Source organism: Chiloscyllium punctatum, chromosome 44 (assembly GCF_047496795.1).
Source record: "Chiloscyllium punctatum isolate Juve2018m chromosome 44, sChiPun1.3, whole genome shotgun sequence".
NCBI classification, from domain to species: Eukaryota; Metazoa; Chordata; class Chondrichthyes; order Orectolobiformes; family Hemiscylliidae; genus Chiloscyllium; species Chiloscyllium punctatum.
The window spans coordinates 40,632,724-40,647,518 of record NC_092782.1 but is presented as its reverse complement, the minus strand read 5'-3'; the positions used below and the strand labels follow the sequence as shown (position 1 = coordinate 40,647,518).

Below are 14,795 nucleotides of genomic sequence, written 5' to 3'. Positions count from 1 at the left end.
AAGGCCTCGATGGTCCTGATGTTAGGATAAGCATTGGAAGATTTCTCTTCTAATTCTGCCACAAATCTCACCATAGTCCAGATCACTCAGGACCCTATGAGATTCTGCCCGTTACGATTTATACACAGTATTTAAATGTATTGGGCTGAATCTTCTAGGACTTTGCATGATGTGGGCTATGGCAAGAAATGTGGCAGAATTGTACGAGAATTCCACAGAGGTACATAGTACATCAAACAGGTCTATCTTGATGTCAGTGTAAATTGGTGGTGGGGGGTAAGCTTTCCACTAATTGGAGTCATACCTGGCACTTAGGAAGGCGCTTGTGGTTGTTGAAGGTTAGCTATATCAGCTCCAGGACATCTCTGCAGGAATTCCTGAGGACAGTCCAAGGTCCTACCGTCTTCGGCTGCTTCAACAATGACCACCCCTCCATCATAAGGTCAGAAATTGGGATGTGTGCTGATGATTGCACAATTTTCAGCACTACTCGTGACTCCTCAGATACTGAAAGAGGCAATGTCCAAATGCAGCAAGACCTGGAAAATATCCAAGCTGGGGCAGACAATTAGCAAGTTTTGTACATCTCCAGCAAGAGAGAGTCTGGCCACTGCCCTGACAGTCAATGACTTTGCCATTATTAAATTCCCCACTATAAACAACTTGGGAGTCACCACTGACTAGAAACTGAACCAGATGAGCTATACAAATACTGTGGCTATAAGAGCAACTCAAAGGCTGTAAGCCCTACAGCAGTAACTCACGCTCTGACACCCCAGAGCCTGTCTACTATCTGAGGCACAATTCTGGAGTGTGATGAAATACTCCCTACTTGCCTGGATGAGTGCAGCACCAACAGCACTCAAGAAGCTTGACACTAACCAGGACAAATTAACCTGCTTAATTGGCACCCCATACACAAACATTCAACACCATACCCACCCTTGCCTCAATGACACTGAATAGCTGCAAATTGCAGAATTCAACAAGGTTCCTTGGACAGCACCTTCCAGACCCATGATCACAACTATCTAGAAGGGCAGAGATGACATACATAGGAACACCACTTCCTTCCAAGACTTGAAATATATCCCTATTCCTTCAGTGTCACTGAGTCAAAATCCTGGAACTCCCTCCCTAATGGTGTGTGGGTCGACCTATAGCAAATGGACTGCAGCCAGTCAAGAGGACGGCTCAACACAATTTTCTCAAGGGTAACAAGGATGGAAAATAAATGCTGACCCAGCCAATGATGCCACATGAATAAAATGCACCCAAGGAACCTCGTTGTTATCTTAATTTTTAATGTGAAGTTGTTCCTATCAAGGCTAGAAAACGATCACATGGATTTCAAACATTGAGAGTGCTTGTGAACAGTTAGTCAATATCCTTTACACTAATCTTAATCTATTAGGCATTACCATCTAAATTATCTTGTTAGTCCCGATTTTAAATGTTTGCATTTTTTTCTGTTATTTGACTCTCTACTGTGAAAAGCAAAACTCTGCCTTGATCAACTTTCTCAATCTCGCTCAAAATATCTGAACTGCTAGTCTGGAATGTAATGATTAAGAGCAGATTTTATTAATTATTGTGATTTCCTGCTCATGGTGAATGTTCCTTTGACCTAGATAGTGAATGTTGCAAGTTGCTGTTGCAGAATATATTTCATTCTTATTGTGTCTGAATGTTTTTGAATTTCTCCAGCCTTTTGCTGAATATTGTGGGGTAAACGTCCTATTGTTGCACGTGGAAATGTATTAGAAAACTTGTTTTTTCAGTGAAGGAGTAAACAATTTTTTTTGAGATGTTCTGCTGTTGTGGGTTGGAGTTGGCATTTTTTAATTCAAAAAAAGAATTATTGATTTTGATAATTTACTTATGAGAGATTTGGTTTTCCAAATGTTCTCAAATTTTCCATAGGTAGTATTGTAGTTTTCAAAATTGGAAATTGTAGTTTTGAGAAGAGATCCCTGTTGTCTTGATTTAACCCATCTGATTTTATTTTGTTAGAATAGTTGCTGAAAAAAAACGCATCATGGAAATGGAGAAAAAGTCAAACTGGCATAAAAGTTAACACAAATATTCAAAAGAAAATAGGCAGGGATTCAGTTTATGCATTATGTGCTGTTGCATAAAAGGTACACAAACAGGAGGCTGGAAAAACACAGCAAGCCAGGCAACATCAGAGTTTTAGAAGTTGACATTTTGGATATAACTCTTCTTCAGGAATGGAGGAGGAGTAGGGGAAACTTGATAAAATTGGGGTAGGGTTTTGGCTGGGGAGTGGGGCGAAATGGTGAGTTCTTGATAGGTGAAGACAGGTGGTGGGTGTGACCAGATTGGTCATTGGGAGGGTATAATCCAGTTGGTAACTGAAACTAAGAGTGGTTACGTGGAATGGAAGGGAGGAGTCAGGGAATGGGTGGGAAGACTATTTGTAATTGGAGAACTCAATATTGGGCTGTAGGCTACACTGTGGAAGATAAGGTGTTGTTCCTGCAATTTGTGGTCTGATTCTGTGAATGACATGTCTTCTGCTCACTATCTATTTCAGACTTAATGACAATAATCATACAGTACAGAGCATGGGGGTAAACAAATGAAGGAAAATAAGACATATTTATGGAAGCAATGAAGTTCTGGCAACAGCAACAGCATGTCCAATACTCATTAGTCCTATAATTCCATCAGAGATAGTGTAGAGTGCATTGGAGAAAATCAATTTGCACATTACAACTGGCTTGTTAAACTACTCTTAATGAAGAACATTATTTTGGTGGAACTTAAAATTTTTTAAAATGGTGATTAAAATTTTCTCAGTTATTTAAAACCGGATCGCTATTATTCCTAAATCTAGTTTAATTATCTACAAGTTATGAAGTGAAGGTGCTGGTGTTGGACTGGGGTGGACAAAGTTAAAAATCACACAACATCAGGTAATAGTCCAACAGCTGCAGTGGTCCGGAAGCTAGTACTTCCAAATAAATTTTGTTGGGCTGTCACCTCGTGTTGTGATTTTTAACTTTATTTGTAAGTTGTTTCTATTTCGAAGTGTGGAACTATTGAAAATTTGACAAGTGATACATTTGCACTGGCTGATTTTCATTACAGATCAGCCTGGGGACAAGTAAGTCAAGGCATTAATTCCACGAACAGTCAAACTGCCAGTAGCATGCAAAAACAAAAATTGCTGGAAAAGCTTAGCATGTCTGGCACATCTGTGAAGAGAACTAGTCTGGAGTAGGGTCACCTGACCCAAAATATTAACTCTGATTTCTCTCCACAGATGCTGCCAGATCTGAGCTTTTCAGGTAATTTTTGTGCTTGTTTTTCTGATTTCCAACATCCATAGTTTTTTTTTGTTTTTATTTGCCAGTAGTATGCATTGTTTTGGTGTTTGAATGGAAAATAGCCACTTGAATAGGATGCTGGAGGGCTGCTAGCACCTAATACCGTGATATGTCTCATTAAGGAAAGTGTGACAAAATATTGTGTTTTTACTAAATTTTATGTCATTATAATTTTCAAATATTTGAAGACATTGATTAAATTCCCTAGTTTTGAATACATATTGCACAGGTCTGGATAATAATTACATCCTATTGATAGCTGAGAAAGTGGATCAAGAATTGTATGTATTAATGTTGATGTAGATTAACATTTAACATTAATTAAGAGATGGCATGAAACCCAAAATCACTCAAGATAGACACGGAAATCCAATATTTTTGCCTAATCTTCAGTTGAGGCATGTTGGACAATCAACTTGTGGTGAACAATGTGACCTGGTAACACTGTCCACATTTGAGAGTTTTACATTTCAGATAATTTATGACCCAATTAGAAAGTTTGATTTGGTTATTTACACTCTACAGACCTGGTTCCTGGTTTGGATGTAAATGACAACAGTCAATATTAAGCGATGTTAAATCTGCAAGTTAATGCAGCGATGGAGGTTGTCCTGAGCAGCATTTTTCCTTTAAATTGTAGCGTTGGTCTTTTTGAGTCACAGAACAGGCTTGAGGAACTGAATTTTATCACTTTCTCTGAAACTTTGTGGTCATAATTTAGATAATAAGGAAATGGAAAGACTTTGTTTATATGAAATTTAACAATAAAATTAGATAAAGACTTGTAGCCAGTTTTGGATGTTTCCAATGTCCAAAAGTTGAAAGGGTCTTTTTATTTTTGAAAACCTAAACACCAGCCTTTCTTTCCTGACGTGTGGTTCAAAAGTAATAGAAGCCTGTATGAATGTGAGACATTGATTCATGAGCTCTCAAGTTGTGAGCGCACACTTTTTTCTTTTGAGCTAAACAACAAACCAGCTTTACAGAGCATGTACACTTAACCAATGCTATACACATATTCCAATTTGACAGACTAAAATAAGATTAGTGTTTGTGTATTTTCTAACATCTTTATCATATTTTTCAATTTGCTGTCTCTCTTTCTCTGTCTCGTCTGCATGCACTCCCTTTCTTTCTCTCTTGCTGTCTCTCTCAGTCCTCCTACCTACGTGAATATTTACATTAAATGTTGTTCTCATGGGATAATGACTCTGTTCCTAGGATAAAGGAAACAAATCGAGCAATGCAAATTCTTGGAATCCAGTTTGAGTTCTGACAAAAGAGTAAAGGAGCTTCTCTTCCTGTCACTAAATTAACGTCATTTGCTTTTGCATTTTCTTCCAACCTTGTAATATATATTGCATGTGACATTTTAACCAGCTTATTACTTTCATAATACTACAAGGAGCTCTTATTGTATGAAGCAAACAAAGGACTGTGATTCAAACGTAATAGATTAAAACACTTGCACGCTGAAGAAAACAACTTTTATACAAATTAACTTTCCCAAACTAAGCTGACTGCCTGAAAACACATACACTACCCACACTGGTGAGTTAGATTGAGCTGCAGGATCCAATTCACGGAGCTCCATGGGTACGCAGGGTCTTCTTAGTACAAAGGAGGACCTTGCCATCTGAAATAACTGCACAGAGGGTGGTATCCATCATAAGGTCATCCTTTATTTGCATGGGCTGAGACTAGCCAGCTCCAAGCCAGTCAATCAAGAATCTTAAAATCTCATGGCCATGGTTCCAATCACCAAACCACCTTTGCCTGCTGAATCTTTGCTGAAGAAATGACTGCCAGGTATCCCTTTATATCCCCCCTTTCCTGAGCACTTCTGGAATGTTCTCTGACTTCAGCCAATGGAGTCACAGCACCCAATGCCCAATGAGGGTAGACCAAGTGTATCCATCCCCTTTCCAAGGTATGATTACTCCATGTTACCAAGGTTTCTAGCTGAATCTGGGGAATATACAAATTTGATATCTCTCCCTATTGTTTTGACTGAGTACCTCTAATGAGTTTTAGAACGTAGTGACTTCCTTTGGTCAATATGTAACACAGGTCTGGGCTGATACTTGTTTGTTTTCGACCTGTGTAACCTTGGCTGTTCACATTCCATCAGGCCTTGCTTGCAGAAATTGTTTATATTGGCCCTCGTTGCTTACACTGCTGGTAATATGGCCACATATATTTTCTTTGTTCAGTTCTTCTGATTCCCCACTTGACTGCAGGTCTTTGTGATCTCAGAAATATTATTCCATCTTGGAAATGTTCAGTGTTTTTGGGTGGATTCTTTAAAATGTGAGGTAATAAAAAAGTTAGCTTTCTTGAATCCAGAGTCAAATGTGGAAACAGAATTGCAGGTGCAGGCAAGGAATGGGATCTAACCAATGTTTTGTATAAATTCAAGATTACTACTTTATACATATTGTACCCGATGCTTCTATTAGATTGAATGAATCTTAAAGCAATTGAGTTTCAAATTGCTTTATCTACATGCCCTCTCAATAAAATTTATTGCAGCCTTCAAATTATGTATTTTTACTGCAAGGCTTTTTTTCATTAATAAGTAGCTGGCTGATGTTTTTTAAACTGATTTAATATTTTATATTCATGACTGGTACAAATTTAAAACAGTTTATTGCACATACTGGCAGGCTGATTATGCCATTATCACTTTGTTATTTTTATTGTAGTTCAAAGGTTTAATTTTGATGCCCCTTGGCATTCTTACATGCCTACTCTTTTGAATGCTGAAATTTAAAATGTTTTGTTTTTGCATTGCAGTTTTATTTCTTTACACCAGCCAGCTTGCGAAGTTGTCAACATTTTGGGAAATTTTCAGTCAGGCTTGGTTCCTAGAAGCTGAAAAAGTTTTGCTGAAGATCAGATGTTTTCAACACATTTGACAGTTTTTCTTTCCTTTAAAAGAGAAATGAGTTTGAATATTCGTTAGTCAGCACCTCTTTACATTTTAAAACAAATAATCCCGGAAGATCATTTTACGTAAAACTTAAATTTGTTATGTGAAGAACACACCATGTTTTAACGGTCTTGATCACTGTTTGTTGAATGCTTTAATCACCCTTCACCCTGTATTTCCTCCAATCACTTTAGGTCACCATTTGTTCAGTTTCTTACTTGTTTTTCTTTTCTCTGGCAGTAGGGATTGGTTAGCTCAGTTGGCTGGTTTGCAGTGCATTGTGATGCCAGCAGTATGGATTCAATTCCTGCACTGGCTGAGGTCACTGTGAAGGTCTCTCCTTCTCAACCTCCCTCCTTGCCTGAGGCATACTGACCCTCAGGTTTAAACACCACCAATCATTTCTCTCTAATGAGAGAGCAGTCTATAGTCCAGTTAGGCCACGGCAGCTTTTTACATAGCAGAGTGATTTCCTGATCTTTTCATTTCTCTGTTTTCTTTTTGGTGATTTTCTTTCTCTCTGTAATAAGCATTCAAAAGCTGAAGGAAACAGTGAATCTCACAAAATCTGAATTGAGGAACTACTAATCCTCTGATCTAGACAATGATCCGCGCAGTTCATAGTCAACTGCTCCTATTTCCATGAAACAAAAGTTACATTATGTAAATTTACCCTCTGATCAAGCTATGATTATTTTTAAAGTGAAATCTATTCTGTGATGTGATTTTGGGCTTGGATCAGTCTGAGATTTCCCAGCAAGAGCAAGTTCACAATATTCCCGAAAATGGATTTTACTGACGGAATACAACATCCTTCCTTCCTTGCTGAAACTCCCTTGTGTGATAGTTCTTGTATATCACTACTTTTTCACACAAATAAGACCATGGAGGTTGTATTAAAAGAAGACCTTTTCTTTTAAAATTAATGAGATGCTGTTCAGTGTACACATGTTGACACATTATGGAGTAAGTCTATCAGTTATTAATATCTTATTTTTCAAATAAGCAAATTTCTTAATTTTATCTCTTTAATTTTTTTCAAACCTTTTCTTTTTTATGTCTAACACGAGTGTGGAGCTTTGCACACATTGCGAGGAACAATTTGGGTTTAGGTTATTTATACAACTTAACTCCTGTGGTAACTGGTGGAATCAACAGCTAATTATTAACTCGATGCTGCAGGGAACTTGCAAGCATAATAGAACCTTTGCAGCTGTTTCAGTTTCAGTTGGATGGCATTGAAAAGTATTTTAAAACCAAGAATGACTGCTGTCCACCCACATGCATGAATCTGGAGACAGTTCACATTTAAAATAGATTACCCACTTTTATCTGTGCAGGAGGAATGTCTGCCTGTGTACAAATGCTCTGTAGTGGTTCCATAATGAATGTTACTCAGAATGGAATTTTTATAAATTACAGCTGTTTATTTTACACAAGCTGCAACTTTGATTATATATACATGTAAATCATTTTTCAACTTCTGTTCTTTCTTATAAAAATAAGACTTGTTACCAAATAATCCTAGTCGTTGATTTCATTTCCGTTTCAAATAACAATACAATGTTGCATAACATGAAGATAGTGTTACTGCCTTCATATTGACAAAGAACTGTTTTGAAGGAAATAGCAAAAAATTGCATTCTTTTAGTATCTTAAACGAGCAAAATGTTTCATGAGAGGGTAATCAAAGTTTGACACAAGCAGCTATTAGGACAGGTGACTGAAAAATGATATTCAGAGGTGAATTTTAAGAAACATTTTGAGAGGGGTACAGCAATCGATAGATCTAACGGGGAGAATCTAAAACTTTGGCAGTTGAAAGCACAGCGTCCACAGGATTGTTACTGACACAGATTTGCACTCATTCAGCTCAAGGGTGAACATTTTTAGAGTCTTTTCATAACATACACCTCAGCAGGTTAATGGTTACTAGTTTTGCAATGTTGGCCGGAACTAAGTTGTATGAACATGGACCATAGTGACTTATTTTCCAGTTGTCAGCTGAATTGTTAGTTGATAATACTTGAGCTGTTTTGTCTTTTCTTTGACTTTGGTTTTTAAAATCTTTCCTGTGTTGTAAACTCTGGGCCTCCAGTCAGTTTGTTCAGGTTTTTGAGTGTGACCTACCTGTGTGGAATTCTATGTTCTCCTGTTTTTAGCTGTCCAAAGTGAAGCAAAAGGATTCCACTGGGGAGACAACACTGTAGGCATAATCCAAAGGTGCATGCCAATCCTGAAGGAGCCATGGATTTAACTCCCACTTTCACAGCTTGTAGAATTTATATCAATTAATGAATTCTGGAATTGAAAACCAGTCTCATGATACAGTCATCAATTGCCGTAAAACCTATCTGATTCACTCATACCATTTTAAGGAAGGAAATTTACATCTGCAATTTTTTTTCTCTCTAATCCTCATTTTGTCTGGCCAACATATGGTTCTAGATCCATTGCAAACTTCCCTCTAAGTAGATGCTGATCAGAGTGCGTGGCTTAGTGGGAGTGTTGATCCAAAGTAATGTGATTGATTCTTAATTGCCTTCTGAAATGACTTAGTCAGCCACTCAGTTAGAGTCATAGAGACATAGAGATGTACAGTCTGGAAACAGACCCTTCGGTCCAACCTGTCCATGCCAACCAGATATCCCAACCCAACCTAGTCCCACCTGCCAACACCAGGCACATATCCCTCCAAACCCTTCCTATTCATATACCCATCCAGATGCCTTTTAAATGTTGCAATTGTAATAGCTTCCATCACTTCCTCTGGCAGCTCATTCTATACACGTACCACCCTCTGCATGAAAAAGTTGCTCCTCTCAGCCTAAACCTATGCCCTCTAGTTCTGGACTCCCCTCACCACAGAGAAGAGACTTTGTCTATTTATCCTATCCATGCCCCTCATGATTTTATAAACCTTGATAAGGTCACCCCTCAGCCTCTGACGCTCCAGGGAAAACAGCCTCAGCATATTCAACCTCTCCCTATAGCTCAAATCCTCCAACCCTGACAACATCCTTGTAAATCTTTTCTGAACCCTTTCAAGTTTCATAACATCTTTCTGATAGGATGGAGACCAGAATTGCACACAATATTCCAAAAGTGGCATAACCAATGTCCTGTACAGCTGCAACGTGACCTCCCAACTCCTGTACTCAATACTTTGTCCAATAAAAGAAAGCATACCAAACATCATCTTCACTATCATGTCTACCTGCAACTCTAATTTCAAGGAGCTATGGACTCCACTCCAAGGTCTCTTTGTTAAGCAATACTCCCTAGCACCTTACCATTAAGTGTATAAGTCCGGCTAAAGTTGGCATTCCAAAATGCAGCATATTGCATTTATCTAAATTAAATTCCATCTGCCACTCCTTAGCCCATCTGATTACGATCCCGTTATAATCTGAGGTAACCTTCTTCGCTGTCCACTACACCTCCAATTTTGGTGTCACCTACAAACTTACTAACTATACCTCCTATGTTTATATCCAAATCATGTATATAACTGACGAAAAATAGTGGACCCAGCACCATCCTTGTGGCACTCCACTGGTCACGGGCCTCCAGTCTGAAAAACAACCCTCCACCACCACCCTCTGTCTTCTACCTTTGTGCCAGTTCTGTATCCAAATAGCTAGTTCTTCCTGTATTCCATAAGGTCTAACCTTGCTAATCAATCTCCCATGAGGAATCTTGTCGAATGCCTTACTGAAGTCCATATAGATCAGGTCTACCGCTCTGCCCTTATCAATCTTCTTTGTTACTTCTTCAAAAATCTCTATCAAGTTTGTGAGACACGATTTCCCATGCACAAAGCCATGCTGACTATTCCTAATCAGTCGTTGCCTTTCCAAATATATATACATCCCGTCCCACCAGCAACTTGCCCACCACCAGCGTCAGGCTCATTAGTCTATAGTTCCCTGGCTTGTCCTTACCATCTTTCTTAAATAGTGGTACCACATTAGCCAAACTCCAGTCTTCCGGCACCTCACTTGTTACTATTGATGATGATGATACAAATATATCAACAACGAGCCCAGCAATTACTTCCCTAGCTTCCCACAAAGTTCTAGAGTACACCTGATCAGGTCCTGGGGATTTATCCACTTTGATGTGTTCCAAAGCATCCAGCACTTCCTCCTCTGTAATATGGACATCGCCATCTATTTCCCTACGTTCTATATCTTCCATGTCATTTTCCACAGTAAACACTGATGCATAATTCTCATTTAGTATCTTCCCTATCTCCTGCGGCTCCACACAAAGGCCACCTTGCTGATCTTTATGGGGCCCTATTCTCTCCCTAGTTACCCTTTTGTCCTTAATATATTTGTAAAAGCCCTTTGAATTCTTCTTGGTCTTATTTGCCAAAGCTATCTCATGTCCCCTTTTTGCCCTCCTGATTTCCCTCTTAAGTATACTCCTACTGTTTTTATTCTCTTCTAAGGATTCACTCGATCTGTCCTGTCTATACCTGACATATGCTTCCTTCTTTTTCTTCACCAAACCCTTATTTTCTCCAGTCATCCAGCATTCTTTACACCTATCAGCCTTTCCTTTCACCCTAACAGGAATATACTTTCTCTGGATTCTCGTTATCTCATTTCTGAAGACTTCCCATTTTTCAGCCATCCCTTTACCTGTGAACATCTGCCCCCAATCAGCTTTTGAGAGTTCTTGATTGAAACTGTCAAAATTAGTCTTCCCCCAATTTAGAACTTCAACTTTTAGATCTGGTCTATCCTTTTCCATCACTATTTTAAAAGTAATAGAATTATGGTCGCTGGCCCCCAAATGCTCCCCCACTGACACCTCAGTCACCTGCCTTGTCTTATTTCCCTAGAGTCGGTCAAGTTTTGCATCTTCTTTAGTAGGGACATCCACATACCGAATCAGAAAAATTTCTTGTACACGCTTAACAAATTCCTCTCCATCTAAACCCTTAAGACTATGGCAGTCCCAGTCTATGTTTGGAAAGTTAAGATCCCTACCATAACTACCCTATTGTTCTTACAGATAGCTGAAATCTCCTTAAAAATTTGTTTCTCAATTTCCCACTGACTATTTAGGGGGTCTATAATACAATCCCAATAAGGTGATCATCCCTTTCTTATTTCTCAGTTCCACCCAAATAACTTCCCTGGATTTGTTTCCGGGAATATCCTCTCTAAGTACAGCTGTAAAGTTATCTCTTGTCAAAAACACCACTCCCCCTCCTCTCTTGCCTTCCTTTCTGTCCTTCCTGTAGCATTTGTATCCTGGAACATTAAGCTGCCAGTCCTGTCCATCCCTGAGCCATGTTTCAGTAATTGCTATGATATCCCAGTCCCATGTTCTTAACCATGCCCTGAGTTGATCTGCCTTCCCTATTTCTTGCATTGAAATAAATGCAGTTTAATTTATCAGTCCTACCTTGTTCTCTGCTTTGTCCCTGCCTACCCCAACTGTTTGACTTACTTCTTTTATCAACTGTACCAGTCTCAGCTTGATCTCTTTCCTCACTATCTCGCTGGGTTCCAACCCCTCCCACCTCCCCCTCCCCCCCCCCCCCCCCCTCCATCTTACTAGTTTAAATCCTCCCAAGCAGCTCTACCAAATCTCCCTGCCAGTATATTAGTCCCCTTCCAATTCAGGTATAATCCGTACTTCTTGTACAGGTCACTTCTACCCCAGAAGAGCTTGCAATGATCCTAAAATGTGAATCCTTCTCCCCATACACTAGCTCCTCAGCCATTCATTGATCTGCTCTATCCTCCTATTCCTACCCTCACTAACTCTAGCACCGTGAGTAATCCAGATAGTACTACTCTCGAGGACCTCCTGTTTAAATTCCTACCTAATTCTCTATATTCTCCCTTCAGAATCTCAACCTTTTCTCTTCCTGTGTCGCTGGTTCCAAGGTGTACAATGACCTGCTGGGCCCTCTCCCCTTGAGAACATTCTGCACCCTCTCTGAGACATCCTTGACCTGCCACCAGGGAGGCAACACACCATTCTGATTTTTCACTGCCAGCCACAGAAACGTCTGTCTGTGCCTCTGTCTAGAGAGTCCCCTAACACAATTGATTCCTTGGAACCCGACATAACCCTCATTGCATTAGAGCCAGTCTCAGTACCAGAAACTTGGCTGTTCACGCTACATTTCCCTGAGATCCACTATCCCCTTCATTTTCCAAAACAGAATACTTGTTTGAAATGGGGATAGCCACAAAAGACTCCTGTACTACTTGCTTACTTGCTTACCTCTCTCACCTTTCCTGGAGCTAATCCATTTATATGACTGTATCTGCAGCTTTTCTCCCATCCTGTAACTGCCATCCATCACACCCCCTACCTCTTGTAAATTCATTATTGCCTCTAACTGTCTCTCCAACTAATCCATTCGATCTGATAGGATTCGCAACTAATGGCATTTATTGCAGATATAATCCTCAGTAACACGTAAACTCTTCCTAAACTCCCACATCCGACAAGACGAGCCTATCACTCTACTGAGAGCCATTTTTGCTTCTTTCAATCTGCAGACCCAGAAAATAGCACTCTCTTATTCCTCTTTAAAACATTGCTCCGGGCTAACTTAATACTTATGGCTTATATTTTTAAGTTTAATCAAGAGACATATCTCAATAAAGCATATAAATAATGAAGAACGCACTCTACTTCTGCAGACTTACAGCAAAGCCACACTTAAAACTATTAAACTTATTTGTTTCTGTGCTGTGACCTCTCCCAAATAGGTTCCTCCAAGATCAGTTGTGACTTTAAGTTTGTTAACTTTCCTAGATGCACACCGATGTCCAGTGATACATGAATTCAACAGCAAAGGCAGTCCCATGAAAGAATATTTAAAAAAAATGTTCTAACCTAGTGTTGATCTGGAACCAAACAAAACGTTCACTCAGGCCAAAGAAAGGCTCAGGCCCTAGAAATTGGTTAACTTTCAAGGTGGTTTTGATGTACACAAGATTAAAACCCTATCATGAACATGTATTGTATTCACAAGTACAGGTAAAATACCATCAGAACCTGGAGAATCAGAAGTAGCACCAAAATACATCCATTCTATGTTTATTTTCAATGGCACATCTACTATTTCATAATGTATCAAAGAACCCCAGCACTACAAGCTATTACATTATAAAATGACCCAAATCAGCATATAACACCTGGGTACTCTGACATGAAACCACGAGGAAATTAGGCCCAATAATGTTTCTCTGTCAATTTTTTTCCACTACATTTGTTTATCATAATCTTCCTTCCAGAGTTAACACTTTTTTTAAACATCTAGAGATTAATGCTGACTGTACGACTGTTGTCTAAAACCCATGATGTTCCTTATTGTAGTGCGAACATATTGTGACCTACACTATCGTACAAAGCCTTGTCCTAAAATGTGTATTAGAAATTTTTGGTGAACTCTAAGTATTCCTGGGCTCAGCATCAGAGATTGCTCTTTAAATTGTATTTGTTTTCCCTCGATTGAGTTTATTTTTACTGCACCATATTGAATTATATAACCCAGTGGTCATTTTCAGATATCACTCATCATGTGCATCCTTTAGCATAGGTCATGTGTGTCCTCAAAACCATTTCTTCCTCTGCCAGAAGTCCAATACAAGAACACTGGTCGAGTGAGATCAATTGTAAATGAATTAACTCCTTATTGTTCACTCAGTAAATGAACAAATAAAGTTTATAACTGAATTTCAGTTTATTATTCTCTTTGTCGTACTCAAAAGAATGAGGTCCATCACATTATTCCTGTTAATGGCATAAATTTAGTTTATTGCCTGAAAATACTTCAAAACATGTCAACACTAGCCCCATGAAGGAGCTCCGATCCAATGTTTTGTCCTTTTTTTTCCCTTTTAGCTGTTAGGAAACTGAAGATTTTACCTCTGATCTGCCTCTGACATTCCCTAGATAAATCGCATTTGGCTACATCAACAACCTGTTAATCTGGTCACCTCGTTTACATAAACACCTTTTGTAGTCTGTTCAGTTGAAGTTCATACTGTGCTTTAATAAACAACAGCATTCCAATATTTGTGTGAATATTGCTGAAGTAATGTTAATAACATCTAGAATTTAGTTAGTCTCACATAGAATTTCTTCAGCCCCTTTGTCTATCTCTAGATGTTAACATTTTCAATTCAGATTCCTGAACTATTGACAGCTTGTTCATGTGCTTTTTATTTGGTATTTAACACAACCTCATCATTGAATGTAGTAGTATTGTTATTACTTAACCCTTGCATGTTACTGGCCAGATCAGTGTGGCAATTTAGTTTAGGATTTCAAATTGGATCCAAGACAGGTGATTGAAATAGAAACCAAGAAGTGTTTGTTTTGTGGATGAGTGTTTATTAACTATTGTCTTCAAGATCCTTCCATGCACCAATCCTACCTGTTACCCTCTTTATTTTACCCAGTCAATTAATTAATCAATCAATCAATTAATTACTTCTGAATTAGCTATGTTACCATGAGGGATTTTT

The 14,795-nt window shown here is 38.8% G+C and overlaps 1 protein-coding gene across 7 annotated transcripts in view; it reads left to right on the top strand.

Annotated features, from left to right (window-relative positions):
• Positions 1-14,795, top strand: part of LOC140466910 (plexin-B2-like) — a 265,449-nt gene that overhangs the window by 119,085 nt on the left and 131,569 nt on the right. The window contains exon 3 of one of the 7 annotated variants that reach the window (XM_072562725.1): positions 3,290-3,314. The exons of the other annotated variants lie outside the window; for them this stretch is intronic. The gene's annotated coding sequence lies outside the window, so the exon portion shown is untranslated. The remainder of the gene's footprint in view (positions 1-3,289; positions 3,315-14,795) is intronic. 7 annotated transcript variants of the gene reach the window in all.